Genomic DNA, 17,389 nt, shown 5'->3' on the forward strand with positions numbered 1-17,389 from the left:
ACAGGTCCATACCAAAAATAAAAGAAAACTGACAATAGTAGAAGAGATACAATTTAAAATTAAAGAGTAGGAGTGTGTGACCTATTAAGATTTCCAGCATTTCCCCATTGAAGTCTAATCTGAATCTAAATAAGTTTTCATGAAATATGTATTTGGGCAGGAGTGTACACTTCGGGTCCTTTCTGTGAACAATATCTTCATAGCATAATAGTGTCTCTAGTTTTCACTAAAAAAAAATTCTGAGCATCAAGACAGTCCTATTTTATTCTGAATTTCACACTGTACTGAGTAATGAGAGCACACATTTTTATATAGTTATAGTTACAAAACGCTGTCACATTTGATTTACACAACAATTAAATTAAATTCAGCAAAGATTTAGTAAATGTGAGTATTCTTCCCATTTCATAAAAAACTAAGACTCTGAGAGATCAAGTCCCAATGACACATAGCTAAAAAATGTAAGAGTTTGAATTCAAACTCATCTAGTATGATACCAAATTCAAGGTCCTTTCCACTATACCATGAAGTATGTTTGGGGAGGGGGAAGATTTAATCACTAAAAATCTATTCTTTCCCTTGTCACATTTTTACTGTTCTAACACTCTTCCATCCCAGTATCAGAAAGAAGCCTACTTGTCTGAGATTTTTGTTGGTAGACGAAGCAAATTTGAGTCATTGAGTAAATTAGAAGCATTTAGAGATATTTTTAAACAGTGGCTTATCTTTCATTTTTCTTTTTCTTTTTTTTGGCAGCCCTTGGTCTTTTAAAGTGTGCAATCAGTCGTATTGTCACAGCACAATTTTGCAGCTGGGAATAGTATGCAAATGAATAGAGACCCCCTTTTAAAAATGAGTTGGCTGTATTTGGGGGTGTTAAAATCAACTAACAACTGAAAATGTAATGGGGTATACTTTGGGTATTCCTGAAATTCCCAGGGACACATGTAGGACACCAGCAAAAGTATTTGGTTTTCTTCAAATAACAGCTAACCAAACTATTCATTGTAGTAAGTGTACACAACTGCTCTGGGGAAATTTGGAGTAAATATATTAGTAATAATAGTAACAATATATTAGTAATAATAGGGTCTACATGTGGAGACAAATGTCTCCTTTTTTGTTCAATCATTCAATTTTTTAAATTTCATTAATTTTATTTTTAGAAATAAAACAAGCATTTCCATAACATAGTAGAATAAAAAAAAGATTGTACCTGAAACTACAAATCTATTATGTACAACTTGCTATTTCTATTAAATATAATACATGATAAAGGTTTTTTTTCCTTTTTTACAGTCTTAGAGTTAAAACACACAGATAAACACAGAAGGAAAGTGTGAAGGAAAAGAATTGGAAGAGGAGGACAAGGGAAAGGAGGAAAAAAGAAGGGGAGGGAGAAAGAGAGAGAAGGAAAGAGGAGAAAGCAAAAGAGGAAAAGAGAGGGAAGAGAGGGGAGAGGAGGGGAGTAAAATGAAGGAGGGGAGCAAGAGACAGAGAGAGGAAGGAAAGAAGAGAAGCAGAGAAGTACACCAGATCTCCGAAGTTTTAGTGGACTACTGAGAAGCTGATGATAGTCATAAAAGCTAAGCTTGGAGGAAGGGAGTAGGCAGCAAGGACCTATCTTTTTAGTAGCAACCATCTACTACTGTTGCCCTATGACTGTAAAACATGAAACACTCTTTGAAGAACAGAAAATGAATATCATGCAAAGGTCAATGAAAAGTGCATGGTGGGTGTGAACACATAACCACAAAGAAACTTTGAACGAAAAAAAAATAATAGACATTATCAGGGAAATGTACAGCAGAAGGGAAGATGGGCTGGTCATGAGGCAAAGGTGAGGAAGGGTGGATAGGTGGAAAACCAGAGTGTTTCACTGGGATCTTTATAGTGTTAAGAAAAAGAGAGGAAGACCTCCAGCACTTTGGGTGAACCCTCTGTGACTAATGTAGGGTAGGCAGAAATGAATAGGTTGGATTTTCATGACTGGAAGGCAACATCCAAACTGTTTAAATCAGACGTCTATTTTAGTATTTGATCCGTACGGTATTGGTATTCTTTGGTTTGGGGCCCCAAGGTAGAGTTAGTAGCTATAGTGCTGAAATTGTAGAGGCAGGTATTGGTTTGACGTAAGGAGACATTTCCTAATAATTAGAACTATTCAGAAGTGAAATGGGGTGCATTGGAAGGAACTTAGGGTCCCTGTCATTGAAAGTCTTAAAGCAGAGACTCGTCAACCCTTTCTTTTTCCTTTTTTCCTTTTCTTTCTTTCTTTTTTTTTTTTTTTTTTTGGAGATAGGGTAGAAGGGATTTTCTGATATGGGGTGAACTAGATGCTCTCTCAAAGTCATTGCAATTCTATTAGCTGGTAATTTTGTGATCATGTTACTTTCATGTTTTTCTTTCTAAACTAAGTAACTCTAATCGAAATTTTGTTTTGTACTTATATACCTACTGCTGTGGTCTAACCCTCTACTCTTTTTTCCATTGTCATTAATATCTGTCAGTGATGGCATAATTGTTAATAATGGCAATGAATCATTATGCCCTTACAAAATTACTACCCTCTAATGTCCTTAAGTTTATTTTTTACTACTTATAACTCCGTTTTAACAAAATTATTTTTATGTATGGAAGGCAAGGCTAGATACCAGAAATTTCCTTTTAACCGTGCTAACTAATCTTTTTGACTCTCAGTTTCTCTGCTTTGGCTCAATCACAAAATATCAGTGTGGCAAAACAGCCCAGTTTTATCATTCCTGTATAACTGGTAACTCTCTCTTTGTAACCTAATATTTTGGGACAATTTCCCTGGTTGTCAGGGATAAATTCCAGAATAGTTGCATGCACTTGTAGAAATCATAGTCCAGAGAGAGGAAGAGTACTTTTAGCTGAAGAAAAAGAAAGAAGAAGAGAGGACAGGAAAGGAGAGAACTAATGGGTGGAGCTGTCATCATTGAAGTGAATTTGCAAAAGGACAATGAAAATGGAACTCCTCTCTCAAAATTTTATATATAATTTCTCTATTTCTTTAACTTGTTTCTAATTCCTATTTTTTTCTTATATGAAACTATGAACATAAGTGTTAGGTGACTCATGTCTGTTAATTAATTGCATTCATAGAGGTTGCAATAGAGAAAGTGAATGAATAACTAGGAAAATACACAGAATCAAACAGGACTGAGGTCTGAACTTTGGTCTAAAATAGCTAAGGTTTTGTCCTGGCTTTCTTGACTGCGTTACAATCTTTACGGTTTTGGTCTTCATATTTAACAAACTGTTGACCAATAGGTTATAGAGTCATGAGTAAGTATCAAGTGACTGAAATTCCTAAAGTAGGGACAAGTAGAGTTCTTAGGCATCACTCTCATAGCCCAGCCTCCACTGATAACATGAACTGTTGGTCATATATCTCAACCTATCAGTGTTTATTTTACTAATTTTTGGGGGGGATCATGCTACCATATTGTCCAACACCTTGGTCACTGGGAAAAACACATCATTCCTAAGCATTCTGGGTAAATAGATTTATATTGCTATATATTAGTTCACTCTAATTATAATGTCTATTGTGATCGCAGCACTAGTTCTAGCACTCATGGTCAAATAAAGTTCCTGCAGGCATAAATTCTCATTGGTCGGGTTGACTGTCACTTATTTCCTGGTCGTTTGTCTCCCTGAGAAATGAAGCGACTGTTGGAAAGAAATTTTAAAAGAAAATAGTAACAGATAAACTTGGTTCATTTTGGTTTGGTTTTGTTCTTACATAAATTTCTTTATGCTTCCTTAAAATAAGACTGTTGATCAGCAACCCCTGGAAAATCAAGGATTCAGTCCCTTAGGTGTGAGTTGGAATCTATACTTTAATCCTCAAGAACTGCTACCCAGAATTCCAAATTTAATTTCTTTGGACACAGTATAATTTTTAAATGCATTTCTAAGACCAAGGAAAGTGAATGTGTTGTTTATCTTGGCATAGAAGAAAATAGAAAAAAAACTTCAGTAAAAGATAATAACAATAAAAATTATTAACCATTTAGCAGATTTATGTCTTCCTAGTTGATTTTTCTACAGGTATGAAAATGTCTACTAGATTAATTTGCTTTGGAAATGGTGAAACTGCTACCCCAAACAACAAAAATGCTGCAAGTGACAAATATCACTTAGGAAACAAATGGTAAAAAATTGCTTGGGAAACTACATATGTTGACAATTGAGACTAGTATGTTCAAGTGAATAATTTTCCCCTTTAACCAGGCACAAAAATATTTATTGAAGAATGTGGGATAAGAGAGGCAGAGTTTCCTCATACAGTTCCATAGCATCGTTCCAATAAGCAACACATAACTCAATATGTGTCTTAAGCAACAGTATCTTTTCCTCCCCTGTGATAGCACCAGTCCTTCAAATTGTCATCAGTTGAAACTGAGCAACAGGCTTTTTCTGCTTGTGCTCAGAGAGCAAACCTATCTTATATGGCAGAAGTCCTTAACTTTTTGTGGGTATCATGGACCTCTTTGGCAGTCTAGCAAAGCCTACTCTCAGAATAATGTGTTTAAATGCATAAAATAAAATACTTAAGCATACGAAGCTCATCTGGGGTAGGGGCTGGTTTACTTTTGTCTTTGGTGCTTAAAACATACTTATTTAATGAGAAAAAATACATATTTGTACACCTTCAAAAATTTAAGATGTGAAGATATACAGAACCAAATATACTACTCAGACATCAAAAATTCAAACTACTACTAGACAAGAAAACATATTGTATGTATTTTTTATACATGGAACACAGCAGTGGGTTCAAGAGAGTAAGAGTATATCATAGCATTTGATTGCTCAGTATCCAATGTGAATAGACAAATGAGAAAAATATGACAAGTATTGACATTCCTCTACACTGTTCTCATTAAGTATATTTCTATGTGCGGGAGAAAATGGAAGGAGAGCATGTCTTTGCAGTCTGAATATAGGATAATGGATAATATTGCACCAAGAGACAAAGAGTAATAGAATCAGTAATGTTCAGGTTAATGAAAGTTGTGTTGTAGCTGGATATCAGAGAAAAGACTTTTTGACCCAAATTGCCCAGGTTAGGCCTTTCCAGCATAGTCTCGATTTATTAGATAATACCCCAGTTATTTTCTTTAGCCAGCCATGTTCTCTATTCATTCAGATAAGTCCTCACCTTTTTTTCATGTCTCTACCTACCTCTGCCTTGCTTTTGTTTCTGACAACCAAATACAGCCACAGTTACATTCCTGTATTTAGGTTTATTAAGTGTTCAGCTTCCACAGTAATGGATGGTATTTTCACCAAACTACTGAGAATGAGCAAGCTGCAGATATGCTATCTGGTATTTATTCTTTTTAATCATTTGCTCATTTGTTTAATCATTCTTTCCTTCAACAAATATTTAAGTACCTAAGTCCATAATGTTGTCCTAGGATACCAAGGCAGCGTAAGACATAGTCTCAACCCTCCTTATAATCTGAAGATTGAGGTGCCCCACAAAAAGCTCTGTATTAGGAGTCAGAAGACACTATAACTTTCCTAAAGCATGTGGAGTGCTGTCATGCGAAAGAGTGATTAGCCTTGTTTTGCTTTGCACTAGAAAATAAAATAGGAAGAAGGACTAAAAAAGTTGCAAATGGGAAATTTTAGGATACATATGAGGAAAACTTCCTAACAATTTGAAAAGTGGACTGCATTGAGTCTGTAATAGGTTTCTCTCTCCACCTCCTCCCTCCTTCAAACAAAGGTTTTGAGCATTACTTGTTGAGTATGCTATGACTGAAAATTCTTATTCACATGAAGGTTGAATTAGAAAGACTGCTGAGATTGCTTCTACAATTCTACGATTCCCATAGAGCAAGCATTTTAAACTTTTTTACATGTCAAGGATCCCCTTGCACTCTAGTGAAGTCTATGTGCTCCTTCTCAGAATGATGTTTTTTAAATGCTTTTAAAAAACAAAAAGGAAATCAAATAAAATGAAATACATTACCAAGGAGCAGCTAGGTGGCATGGTGGGTAGAGCAGTGGCCCTGGAGTCAGGAGGATCTGAGTTCCAATCCTGCCTCAGATGCTTGACATTTACTACCTGTGTGACTGAGCAAATCATTTTTTTCTCAATTGCCTCACCAAAAAAATCACCCAAAACAAAAAATGATCTATGTTATATATAAAAAAATTAAAGTTCATGAGCCCCAGGTTAAGAACCCTTGTCCTAGAAGAGTAATACCAAAACCTAAACTTGTATTTCAAGTTGCTCCTCAAGAAAAATACCAAGTCCAAAAGATTATTTTCCAGTAGCTTTTGTTTGGAAATCCATAGAAATGTGATCTTTTTCTGATACAGTCTTTCAAAAAAAGCAACAAACCCTACAGCACTTTTAATATAAATGTCCAAAGACTTTGGACGTGAACTGTTCTCTCCAACATACACTCATGCTGTGTACTAAACTGATTGTTATTTCACCTCTAGTTCCTTTTGGAAGCTATTTCACCAATTAAATTTAATAAATATTAATTATCTACTACGTGCCAGTCACTATACTAAGCCCAAGGGATATAAATAAGGAAAAGAAAGACGGTACATTCCCTCAAGGAACTTACAGTCTAATGGGGGAGATACATACACACACACACACACACACACACACACACACACACACACACATATATACATATATATATATGTATATATATTTGCTTCTTTTTTGTGAAGTCCAAGCCAAGCAAAGCTGCTGAAGGAAAGTAGAGATAGTTATCTGGGAAGTTCAGACCTCAGTCGGAAAAGGAAAACTTTAGGAGGTGTTTAGAGCTTTTAAGAATTTTAGAGCCAAAAGGGAGAAGAGGCTGAGTTGAGGAAGGTTAGAAGGTGTTGATTATCTAATACAAATAGCTTGAAGATGAGATTTCAGGTGATCGGTTTTTTCCTGGGTGGAGTTCCTGGAGTCCAAACCAAACAGAGGTCCTGATGGAAAGTTAGCTCAAGTAAAATGATTTAGAGTTTTCAACAGGAAGTAGGACTTAGAAAGATTTAGAAAGAGCAATCAGAAATGACTCTCCAACTTCAGGGTGTTGGTCAATTCACTTAACCCTTTCTGTGCTTCAGTTGTATTACTAGCTTGGCCCCTTGTTTATGGTGTGACATCAGACCTACCATTCATCATTACTGTCCATGCACTGGGTCACAGGTACTAGATAAATGCCACTTGACAATGATGATGCCTACATATCCATGAATCTATTTTTTTCTATTCATAATGTAAGAATATTAATATTTGGCATCAGGTGGCATCTTCAAAATATCTTAGATGAAAGTTGCTATTGAAATGCTAATGACTAGTTGCTTCCAGAGGACCAATTCACAATACAATTCTTTGGGTTAAAATCAGAAGCAACAAATCCTCTGTAGTAACAGACTGAAAAAAGAATTATACCAGTGTATCAGTGCTTTAAGAAAAAAAGTTCTAGTTTAAAAAATGCAGTGTAAGTAAAATTAGCCACTTAAGCTATTTCCATTTGCAAAAGAAGTTTCAAATGAACCCAAAATATGAGAACCATTATTTATTCTAGACCTTTCTCGGAAGAAGAAGAAAAAAACCTAAAAACAGAAAGTAAAAATCATGTTTTGTTAATCATAAATCAGAGAATACTAGATCCGGAAGGGAACTAGCTTTTTCATTTTACAATTCATAAAACTTAGGGCCAAACAAGATTTAAGCAATTTGCCTAAGGAAAATTAGATCTCATGACTCCCAGTCTAATATTCTTTCTCTTGAACTTTTTTTTGGGGGAAGTAGAGGAGATGGGGAATAGTTTAGGGAACTCAAGGGGTGGAAAGTCCTGCTGCCAATAGAGATGAGTGCATTGTTTGTCATCTATAACCTTAGTTGCTCAGGAAACTGAGAACATATGTGATTTGCCTATGATCACCTAACAGAGTCAGGACTTGGACCCATGTCTTATTGATATTAACTGTCCTAGCTATATCATAATGAATCAAATAATCACATATCGGCATACTTTAAAATAGATATTTTGGGAAAAACTTATTATAATATTACATGACTGTTAGCCTTAACCTTCTTAGCAGTATTATAAAGAGATTCTGCTGTATTATAAATAACTTTCGGTCACTGGCTTCTCTTTAGGCAAGCTGGAAAGAAAGACATTAATCTAAATGCCAGTCCAAAAATTAGAAATGTGAAGATTTGGGGACACAGAGGGAACTCTTGGACCCCTATGCTTCTACAGATCTTCTTTCCCCAAACCTGGGTTTTCACTCCACCTTTACCTCCATAATCATACAAGCAAAGGATCATTATTATGATTTTAAATGAAATTTCAGGAACTGTAGGGAGTTTTGTGTCACTTTATAGTTTTATTAAAAGACAAGGGTCACTTGCTTTTCTCAATAGGTACTCCCTCTCTTCCAATGAGTCAGTCAATAAGACATGAGTCCAGAGGTTTTATTTGTAGATGTCAATTTATTCAAAAAAGGAAAAGTAACATGGTATAGTCACTAGAAGGACAGCCTCACAATCATGAAGGCCTGGGTTCTAGGTCTGTCTCTGACACCTGTTAGCTTTGTGATCCTATTAAATGTAACCTCTCAATGTCCCAGTCAGTTTTGTAAGACAGCAAAGAAGAAATTAGCTGAATTGATATTTTTATTTTAAATTGTAAAAAAACATAGTTCATGGGTAGTACAAAAGCAAGAAGAAACAGCAAAATTTAGCCCTTGAGCTATGGTTTGTGAACCCCTGCTCTAGATCATAAAAATAAAATTATTCTCAGGGGGTTGGAGGGAAACCCCACTTATCAATCAGGGACAAAGAGAGCATTTTGACTTGTACTAAAATAATATCTTAGCTAAACTGGAAACTGATGAATGCTTATACTCCTTGTTAGGCCTGTAAACAAAGCTAGAATAGGAAAAAGTGAAGTCAGTAAATCATAAAGACAGAGGAAATGAAAACAACAACATACTTTACAATCTTTTTAGTTGTAATAGTTGAGAAGAGATTTCATGCAGACCTTGTACCTGCTGTACCTGAAACTAAAGCCCTAGAAGCCCACATAGCATTGTCGAGATCCAGAACACACCCTCTCACCCCTTCCCCAGGATGAAATACACCCCAAAATTCCAAATTAAATGCTAGATTTCCAAATCATACCTGGAACTTTGAGTAGATTACCTCTTCAGATTCTCTTTTCTATAAGTTATTGTTGTCATTCTTCCTTTATCTTGGAAAAGGACTAATGACATCTTGAAGGTGATATCTTGACTTGGATTTAAGTGAGGCAGAGAGATATGCAAGGTCATCAGTCTCACTTTCTTCTCTAGTCATCGAAGTCTAATGGCAAGACATAAGTCAAGACTGCTAGAGAGGGCCTGGGATGCAGTGGGTGACCTTGATCTTTCTAAATTAAGGTCTTTCTCAGACTCAGTTTATCTGAAGGAATGTCTTTTCAATAACTAAGGACACGTAAGAATAGAATATGTCACATCAATTTATCTTTTCTCCTCCTAACTGGCCACATTCCCCTTTGCTTCTCAAATCCTACCAGCTTTTGCAACACCTCTGACATTTGTCCCCTTCTCTCTTTTACCACTGAAATCATACCTGTATAGGCTCTCATTACCACTTGCTTAGATGATTGTGTCTGCCCCCCCCCATTTAATTTCTTCTACAAAGCATTTTCTATGTTTCACTCATGTAGACGCAGGCAAATGCAATCTTTCTCCCCCTCCTCTGTTTAGCATGGGCATTCCTCTGTTTTCCTATTAAAGTCCTATATAACCTTGCTCCAACCTGCCTTTCTGAGTTTATTGGACATTACCCCTTCTTCCAAACTCTGTGAATTAGCCAGATTGACTCTCTCTGTTCCTCACTTATGACACTGTCTTCCACCTTCATCCCTCTTCACTGGCTGTCCCATATGCTTGGAATTCACTTCCTTTTTGCATGTATGTGGAAGATTAAATAATAGTTTTGAGAGGAATTATTTACTGTTCAATTTATTAGTATGCTATTTGGTTGTGTCTTTTCTGTAAAATAAGTATGACCTCTGACTAATAAAAGCAAACATTTGGTATGGAACTTGAATTCTTTGATCTAGAGAGAATCCTGACCAATACTCAGAACCTAAGGGGCTGAGAAGTGAAGGAGTCCTTGAGTACTATAAATGTATACTTAAACAGATGTGGCATCATCTTCCCTTAAATTGAAGTTCAAGTACTACCTTCTACATGAAGTCTGATCCCCCTCAACTCCTTGAGCCCTCTCTCTCACAATATTTTATATTAATAGATGTGTGTATTTACGTTAATTTTATGTTTTTATATGTGCTTATTTCTTCTAGTAAAATGTAAACTTATTTGTGAGTAGGGATTGTTTTTACTCTTTGTACTTCTTGATTATATGCTCGTTGTATTCCCAGAACTTAGCACAGTGCCTAGAATCTGTTAGTGCTCAATAAATACTTCTTGATTGATTGATCCTCTGATTGCTAATGACTTTCTCACTTAAATCCCACATAACCCTTTCTAATATAATTTTAATGCATGCATTATGCAATATTGTATATTACAGTTACCTGCATTGAAATCTTTTACATCACCTAAATTGCTGACTCCCTGAGGATAGGGACAATGGCTTACTAAAGCTTTGTTGATCACTTCGTAGCTAACGTCATACTATTCCCTGCACACAGTGACTGTTTAATAGTTGAATGAATAAATGAGTGGATGACACCTGTTGGTTTGAAATTATCATGATGCATTACAGTGATACATTACACCACCAAAATAAGCACACTTCAGGACAACTATTTTGGAATGACAGAAAAGTGGGGGGAAACAAGGGTATTGAACAGAAACTACATATAGAATAGGAGGTCTCACAGTCTTTACTACCATATGCATTTATTGCTACTACTTTCATTTAGAAATAATTGTTGAAATAATATTAGCCAAATGAAATCTTGAAATTATTCCATGTGGAATGCTGTCATGGCTATAAATTGTTGAGTGGCTATGAATAAGTCCATGAAGGAAAACAACCAAAAGTAAGATTTCATTTGGTTTCTATAGATGAACATATCCTATGTTCTCACAGAAGAAGGAGAAATAAAGAACCTATAGGTGAATCTGCTGTGTAATCCAATTTTAACAGCACAACAAAGACTACCTCATGGATCTACAATCCATAACTCCATTTTTTTATGTTTTTTCTCTAAAAACAGCAGATAACAGTGAAGATGACATTCTGGGAAGATCAGCAACTAAGGAACAATGAAAGTGACAGAGAATAGTGGTGATTAAAATGAATAAAATGTCATGATTTGAAGTGAAATAAATGTTTTAAAGATTCCTTCCTCAATAAATACATTGTTAATATGGTTATTGTGTATAATTAGTTTTTTCTTTGTGTAAAGAGATAAGAGAAACAACAGGTTATGGTTTGTTACTAAGGATAAGCAGGGCAAAGATCAGCAGGCTTTTCAGTCTTCCCCAACCAAGCCAACCCTTGCTGCATATAACAAAGGAGCATGATGGGGGAGGTTAAAAGTCATTTCCTCATCACTCTTTCACTCAGATTCTATTCCAATTGAGGAAGCAGAGCTTTGGAATTAATTGCCCTAGCTAACAGGGTCTTAGAACCAAGAACAGAAATGAGTTTTTGACCATAACACAAATGAGACTTAAACCAAGGGGACGCAAAAGAGACAGAATAAAGAAAAAGTTTAAAGAAGAGTTCACTGAATAGACACAATCTTAGCTTGATTATTCTTAAGTTCTATAAGAAGCCTGGTCTGAAGAGAAGAACTTCATAGCCATTGACTAAGAATTGACTGAAAACTAGAATTCTTCCATTGTCAGGGAGAGGCTTGCTAACTTTTACTAAAGACAGAGTAGCAAAGGACCCTAAAGACAAGTTGAAGGCTATAGCTGAGGCTCATCAAAAAAGGAGTAAGACGTAGACCTTTCCTTTAGGGATAAGACTTACCAAACCTAAAAATGGCTGGATAACTGAATACAGAATAAATCAAAGATAACATCCAGCTGGGAGAAATAGAGACACAATGTCCAATGGGTTTACACCTAACAGAGGAGAGTGTGTGACATCACCGAAGAAATACACAGTTATATAGTATAAGAAGTAGAACTTTATATTCCACATATATATCCTGACCACATATGTTCCCAACATATGCTGACCTCCAGTCTCACACCTGTTGAATATTTCAAACTGGATGTTCTGTAGACAACTTACACTCAACCTACCCAAAAGTGAATTCCTTTATCTTCTCACTTCCCCCAGCTCCCCCTCTTCTTGACTTCCCCATTATCATTGAGAGTATGACCATCCTCTTAGTCACCCTAGCTCCCAACCTAAATGTCATCCTTGATTCCTTACCCTTCCATATACAATATGCTGCTAAGATGCATAGATTTTACTGCTAAAACATCTCTTACATCTGCCCTCTTCTCTCCTCTAACACTGCCATCACCCTGGTGCCATCACCATGGTACAGGCTTCTCTCTCCCTCTCTGCCTCCTGGCTCCCCCAGAGTCCTTCCAGTTTCAACTAATCTAGCCCAAGGAGCCTTGCTCAATCCCTCTTGACTTTCTTTCATAGTGCTTTCTATGTATGGATTATTTCAATTTTATCCTGCTCATGGTTTCTTTGTATGTAGCTGCACTTAGTGGATTTCTTGAGGGCAGGGACTATCCTTTGACTTCCTTTTCATCTCCAACACTTAGCACAGTACCTGCACATAGTAGAGGATTAATAAATACTTATTGACTGACTGACATCATCAATGTTGACATTCCCTCCAGTGATAAAGCTTGCAACCCATCCTTACCTACAAAGTTACTGACGCTATTGTCCATGCCTATAAATCTATATATTCACCATGGGGGACCACCAGGCATGTTGGAAATTTCCCTTGCTTTCTCTTAATATTGAGAAAATACCAAAGAAATGTACAAGTTGTCCATCAGTCTCGCCTTGCTTTTGTCCTACAATCAGGGTTGTTTCTTTTTTGTTCATGTATTTGCTTGGTAACGTGTGCTTAGTACATTTGTTGTTATTAAATCATTTCAGTCACGTCTGACTCTGGGACGCCATTTGCATTTTTCTTGGCAAAGATACTACTAGAGTGAACTGCCATTTTCTTCTCCAGCTCATATTACAGATAAAAAAAAAAAATGAGGCAAACAGGGTTAAATAACTTGCCCAGGACCATACAGTCTCTGAAGTTGGATTTGAACTCAACTCCTCCTGACTTCAGGGCTGGCACTCTATTCACTGTGCCACCCAATAGCCCCTGCTTGGTATGTAGAAGGTGCCAAATAAATGTTTATTGATTGACTGTCATCCTTTATACCATTTCTCCCTAATTTTTTCTTTATAATGTATTGCACCCTACTCATACCTAGCATGGACTTCTCCATCGTCCTTTGGGTAATCTTCAATTTTAATTCTTCAGAAACCATGGGTCTCCATGACTTAAAGCCATTCAACACCATGGGAAGAATTTGGGTCCTGGCAGAAGCACGCAGTCCAGCATGTTCTTCTCCTATTTGATTCTGTGCCCAATTGTTGTGCATTTGCAGTATCTATCCAAGATACATATAACATGCATGAACTATATATCATAGACTGAACAATAAGAGTTCTTTATTCACTTAGTTTTTCTCTGTGGTTAAACTCTTTAGAGTGATTGTGAATATCATTCAGGAAACCCTATGCTATGCCAAATCTTGATGCAATCAACTCAATACATTCACAAATCATAAGAGCTTGAAGTTGTCACCACTTATAGGCCATCTTTCAACATGAACTCTGCACAGCATCTCCTACAGGGCATGGGTGAAAACTTTAGTGAGCACATTTTATTGATTCTGTTGAAATTGATTGTCTGAAAATCATTAACCAGGTTTCCCTCTATTGTAATCTGTAAGGAATCTTGAATTTTATATCTTCTAAGTAGACGTATTAGAGGAGAGCTTTGTGCCTTTTGAGTTTCCACAGTTATATCAGAAAAAAGAATGTGATAACTGATTGGAATTCTGGGATTTGTAATTGAGAGGGACAAGTATTCCCTTATTCCTGTGAGAGGAATTTGAGCTATCATGATTTTTGAGGAAGGAAGATTTGAATTATAAGTGAGAGGGGTTTTTTGTTAGTTTTTCTGTTTATGGACTGAAAACTATTTTTTAAAAATTGAACAGGTATCAACAGAAACTCACAGAGAAGATAAAAATCAAATCTGACACAGACTATACCCTGGCCCCCACCACCTGAAGGCCAGATGTGTTAGATTTTTACTTTTCTCTCCCACCCCCTCCAGGTACGAGACCAAGGCACCCGGGCTTCAGAGGCCTTCTGCACTGGGCTGACTGGTTGTACCATCCTACCTGCAATATTTCTTTTAAAATGATCTGAGATGGCAAGAAAGCAGACTGAGAGGAAGGAGTCAGAAGAGATATCGTTCCCTTCCTCTACAGAATTTAGAGAACCATGCATCTAGAGGTGCTAGGTGGCAAGTGGATAGAAGGCCGGACTTGGAACCGGGAAGTCCTTTCTTCAAATCCTCCTTCAGTGACTTAATGACCATGAATAAATCATTTAACCTATGTAAGCTTCAGTTTCCTCATTTCTTGTAAAACTAGGGATAACAATAGCCCCCTCTTCACTGATTTGTTAGAGGAATAAGTAATATATCATAGATAAGGCACTCTGCAAAACTTTAATGTCATTAAGGAGTCAGCAACACAACAAGGGATAAATAGGTTAGAAACTGAAATCAAAGCCCTGGAATAGAAGGGAGAGATCCAGGTAGGCCTGGGGACCCCAGCAGGCATCCTTCAAATGTAGGACTCTGGTTCAAGCTTACCAATTGTACTCACCTGTTCAACCACTGAAAGGAATTCCAAAAGGCATACCCCTTCCCCAGTTACCCCTCCCAAGACTTGTCCAGTTACAGGCATTACAATATACTTTGTTCTAGTCTTTTACCTAAGAGTTTCCTGTATCCGGATTTTAACCCAAATATAAAGAAGCCTGGGGTAGTTGAAAATACATAAAATTTAAATTAGGGCAGGCAGCCAAGTTTTTATCTTAATGTTAGGAATTTTCCAGGCTCTGAGCTATTGTGATTTTGTTAATAACTTTTTTATCTGATATAAACTCCAAAAACTGCAGTGAAAGAGACCTTGTAGACCAGAGGGCATGTATCACCCCTAGGCTAAAAGAAAGCTATTTGTTCTAAGAGGGTGTGGAGGATCCAATCTTCAGCCCAGGTTGTGAGGAAGAAATGGGGGCATGGTGGAGACAGAGGAGGCCTGGGTAACCTGAGATTCAACTTCCTTTATCCCAAAGGGGAAGAAGGAACAAAAAATTTTGAATACTTTCTGCAGCACCACCCACCAAGTCTTACCTATACTACAATATGACATTTAAAATGGTGCTTTATAGATTAGTTAGGATAATAGAATCAGTTAGATAATTGTTAGTCCCTGGGAGGGACTAGAAATTATTTAGTCCGACACCTTAATTTTACAGATGAATCAACTAACATCCAGAGAGATTAAGTAACCCAATTAAGAATCAAAAGATCTCGGATCAAGTCCCAATTCTAACTTTTACTACTGCTGTACCACTGAACATCCCATTTAGCCTCTCAGCCTTTCTTCAAGTGAAAAATGAAAAGTCTGGCCTAGCTGATCTCAAAGTTCCCATGTCTTGGATTTATTCAAAGTCACACAACTAAATAGTTCTGTGATGACAATTTATATTAAACGTTTGCTCATATTTTGTTATTCATACGCACCAATCGCCATACATGCCATACCCACCAATAGCCATTACATACATGCATATTAAGATGTAGCTACATGCTGATATCACTTTCTGGCTCTGTTACATAATGGCAAGACTTCCTCTTAGCACCAGCACTCAGATCTAATGCCAGTTCTCCTAGCATTTCCACTCCCTGCACTTAAATGTGGTGGAAGGCTGCCCTCCTTGCTTGCCAGAAGCAGCTTAACCAAACTTCTGAGTTTAGAAAATTAACCTAAAATCATTCAAATATTAGGTTCTTTCCTCCCTTTCTATTTACCATTTCAAATGTTCACAGTTCACTTGAGTTAGGCTCACCAGTCATTACATGATTCAGATTCCTAAAGATGCAACACTTTAAACACTTTACACTCAGAGAGTAGATTTAATGAATCCATTTCCTACCTTTTATTTTCACCTTAATCTCATGTAATTTCTAAATTCTGCCATAAAGATCCTCAAATTTGTCAGTTTTACATTTTTTTGGCTCCTCTTCAAAGTTGTATGTCACTTCTGTCTAATTAGAAAAATAGAATTAAATAGTGGAAAACATGGTGGTTCTTGGAAACAAAATTTGAAGCAATGATAACAATTATACATAGAATTTCATTTTAAATTAGAAATTGAAAATCCTTATCTAAACAAAGGCTTTATTTCTCAGTTTCATTACCTATAAAATGAGGGAGTTGGACTACATGACCTCTGAGGTCCTTCCAGTGCTAGATCTATGATTATCAGAAACAGGAGTTTGTCCAGAGCGATTAGCCATTATGGCAGCCATCCCCCTTATACCAATATCCATAAAATAATGATTCTTTCCTGGAATAAGATGCATATTAATTAGTTCCTACAGCACTTGAGAGAATTTAGTTCAATTCCCACTAGTGGGGTCAGGAAATGCATCCACCTTAGTTAGCAGTGAATTTTAAAACCTCCATGCACCACACAACTTGGTGTCATGGAGTGGAGTGGTTACCTCAAGGGAAGGGTAAAATCAGTGGCAGGAATTCTTTCACAGCCAAGAATTGGCACCATGTGGCTGAATTGATGGGCTTCATTTGTAAGGCTGTGTGCTCTGTCATAAGGAAACACCACTACTGGGTCACCCATCAATGCGATGTAGAGTGATGGAAAAGAATTAAATGGCCAGGGAAGGGTAGGAATTGGTGTTAAAAAGGTGGGTGTGACAGATTAAAATTCAAATATTCAAATGAGTATGCTTAAGAAGAATTAGATTTAGGGTCTTATTTGAAAGGAATGAAAACTCTGGTGCTGAGCTGGGTATAATAATACAGGAAGAATTTTGCCCACAAGAATTTTAAACTGATATTATTATTCACTCTGAGGGAACAGAGTCATAAAATACCTCATTTTTGCCCATGAACTGCTAATTAATCGGCTTTAAAATCTAAAGGATTTTAGAGAGTAAGAGTTCCATGGGAACAGAATGCTCCATACATGTATCAGCAAAGGACTCCTTTTTTTTTATTTTTATAACACAGAAATGATGTATTAATGTGC

The 17,389-nt window shown here is 36.6% G+C and overlaps 1 long non-coding RNA gene across 1 annotated transcript in view; it reads left to right on the top strand.

The window, feature by feature from the left end:
• Positions 1 to 11,421, top strand: part of LOC140505797 (uncharacterized) — a 36,480-nt gene extending 25,059 nt beyond the window's left edge. Inside the window, exon 3 of the long non-coding RNA XR_011967669.1 lies at positions 11,262 to 11,421. This is a non-coding gene — a long non-coding RNA (uncharacterized lncRNA). The remainder of the gene's footprint in view (positions 1 to 11,261) is intronic.
• Positions 11,422 to 17,389: the final 5,968 nt, after the last annotated feature.

This window comes from Notamacropus eugenii, chromosome 5 (genome assembly GCF_028372415.1).
Source record: "Notamacropus eugenii isolate mMacEug1 chromosome 5, mMacEug1.pri_v2, whole genome shotgun sequence".
NCBI classification, from domain to species: Eukaryota; Metazoa; Chordata; class Mammalia; order Diprotodontia; family Macropodidae; genus Notamacropus; species Notamacropus eugenii.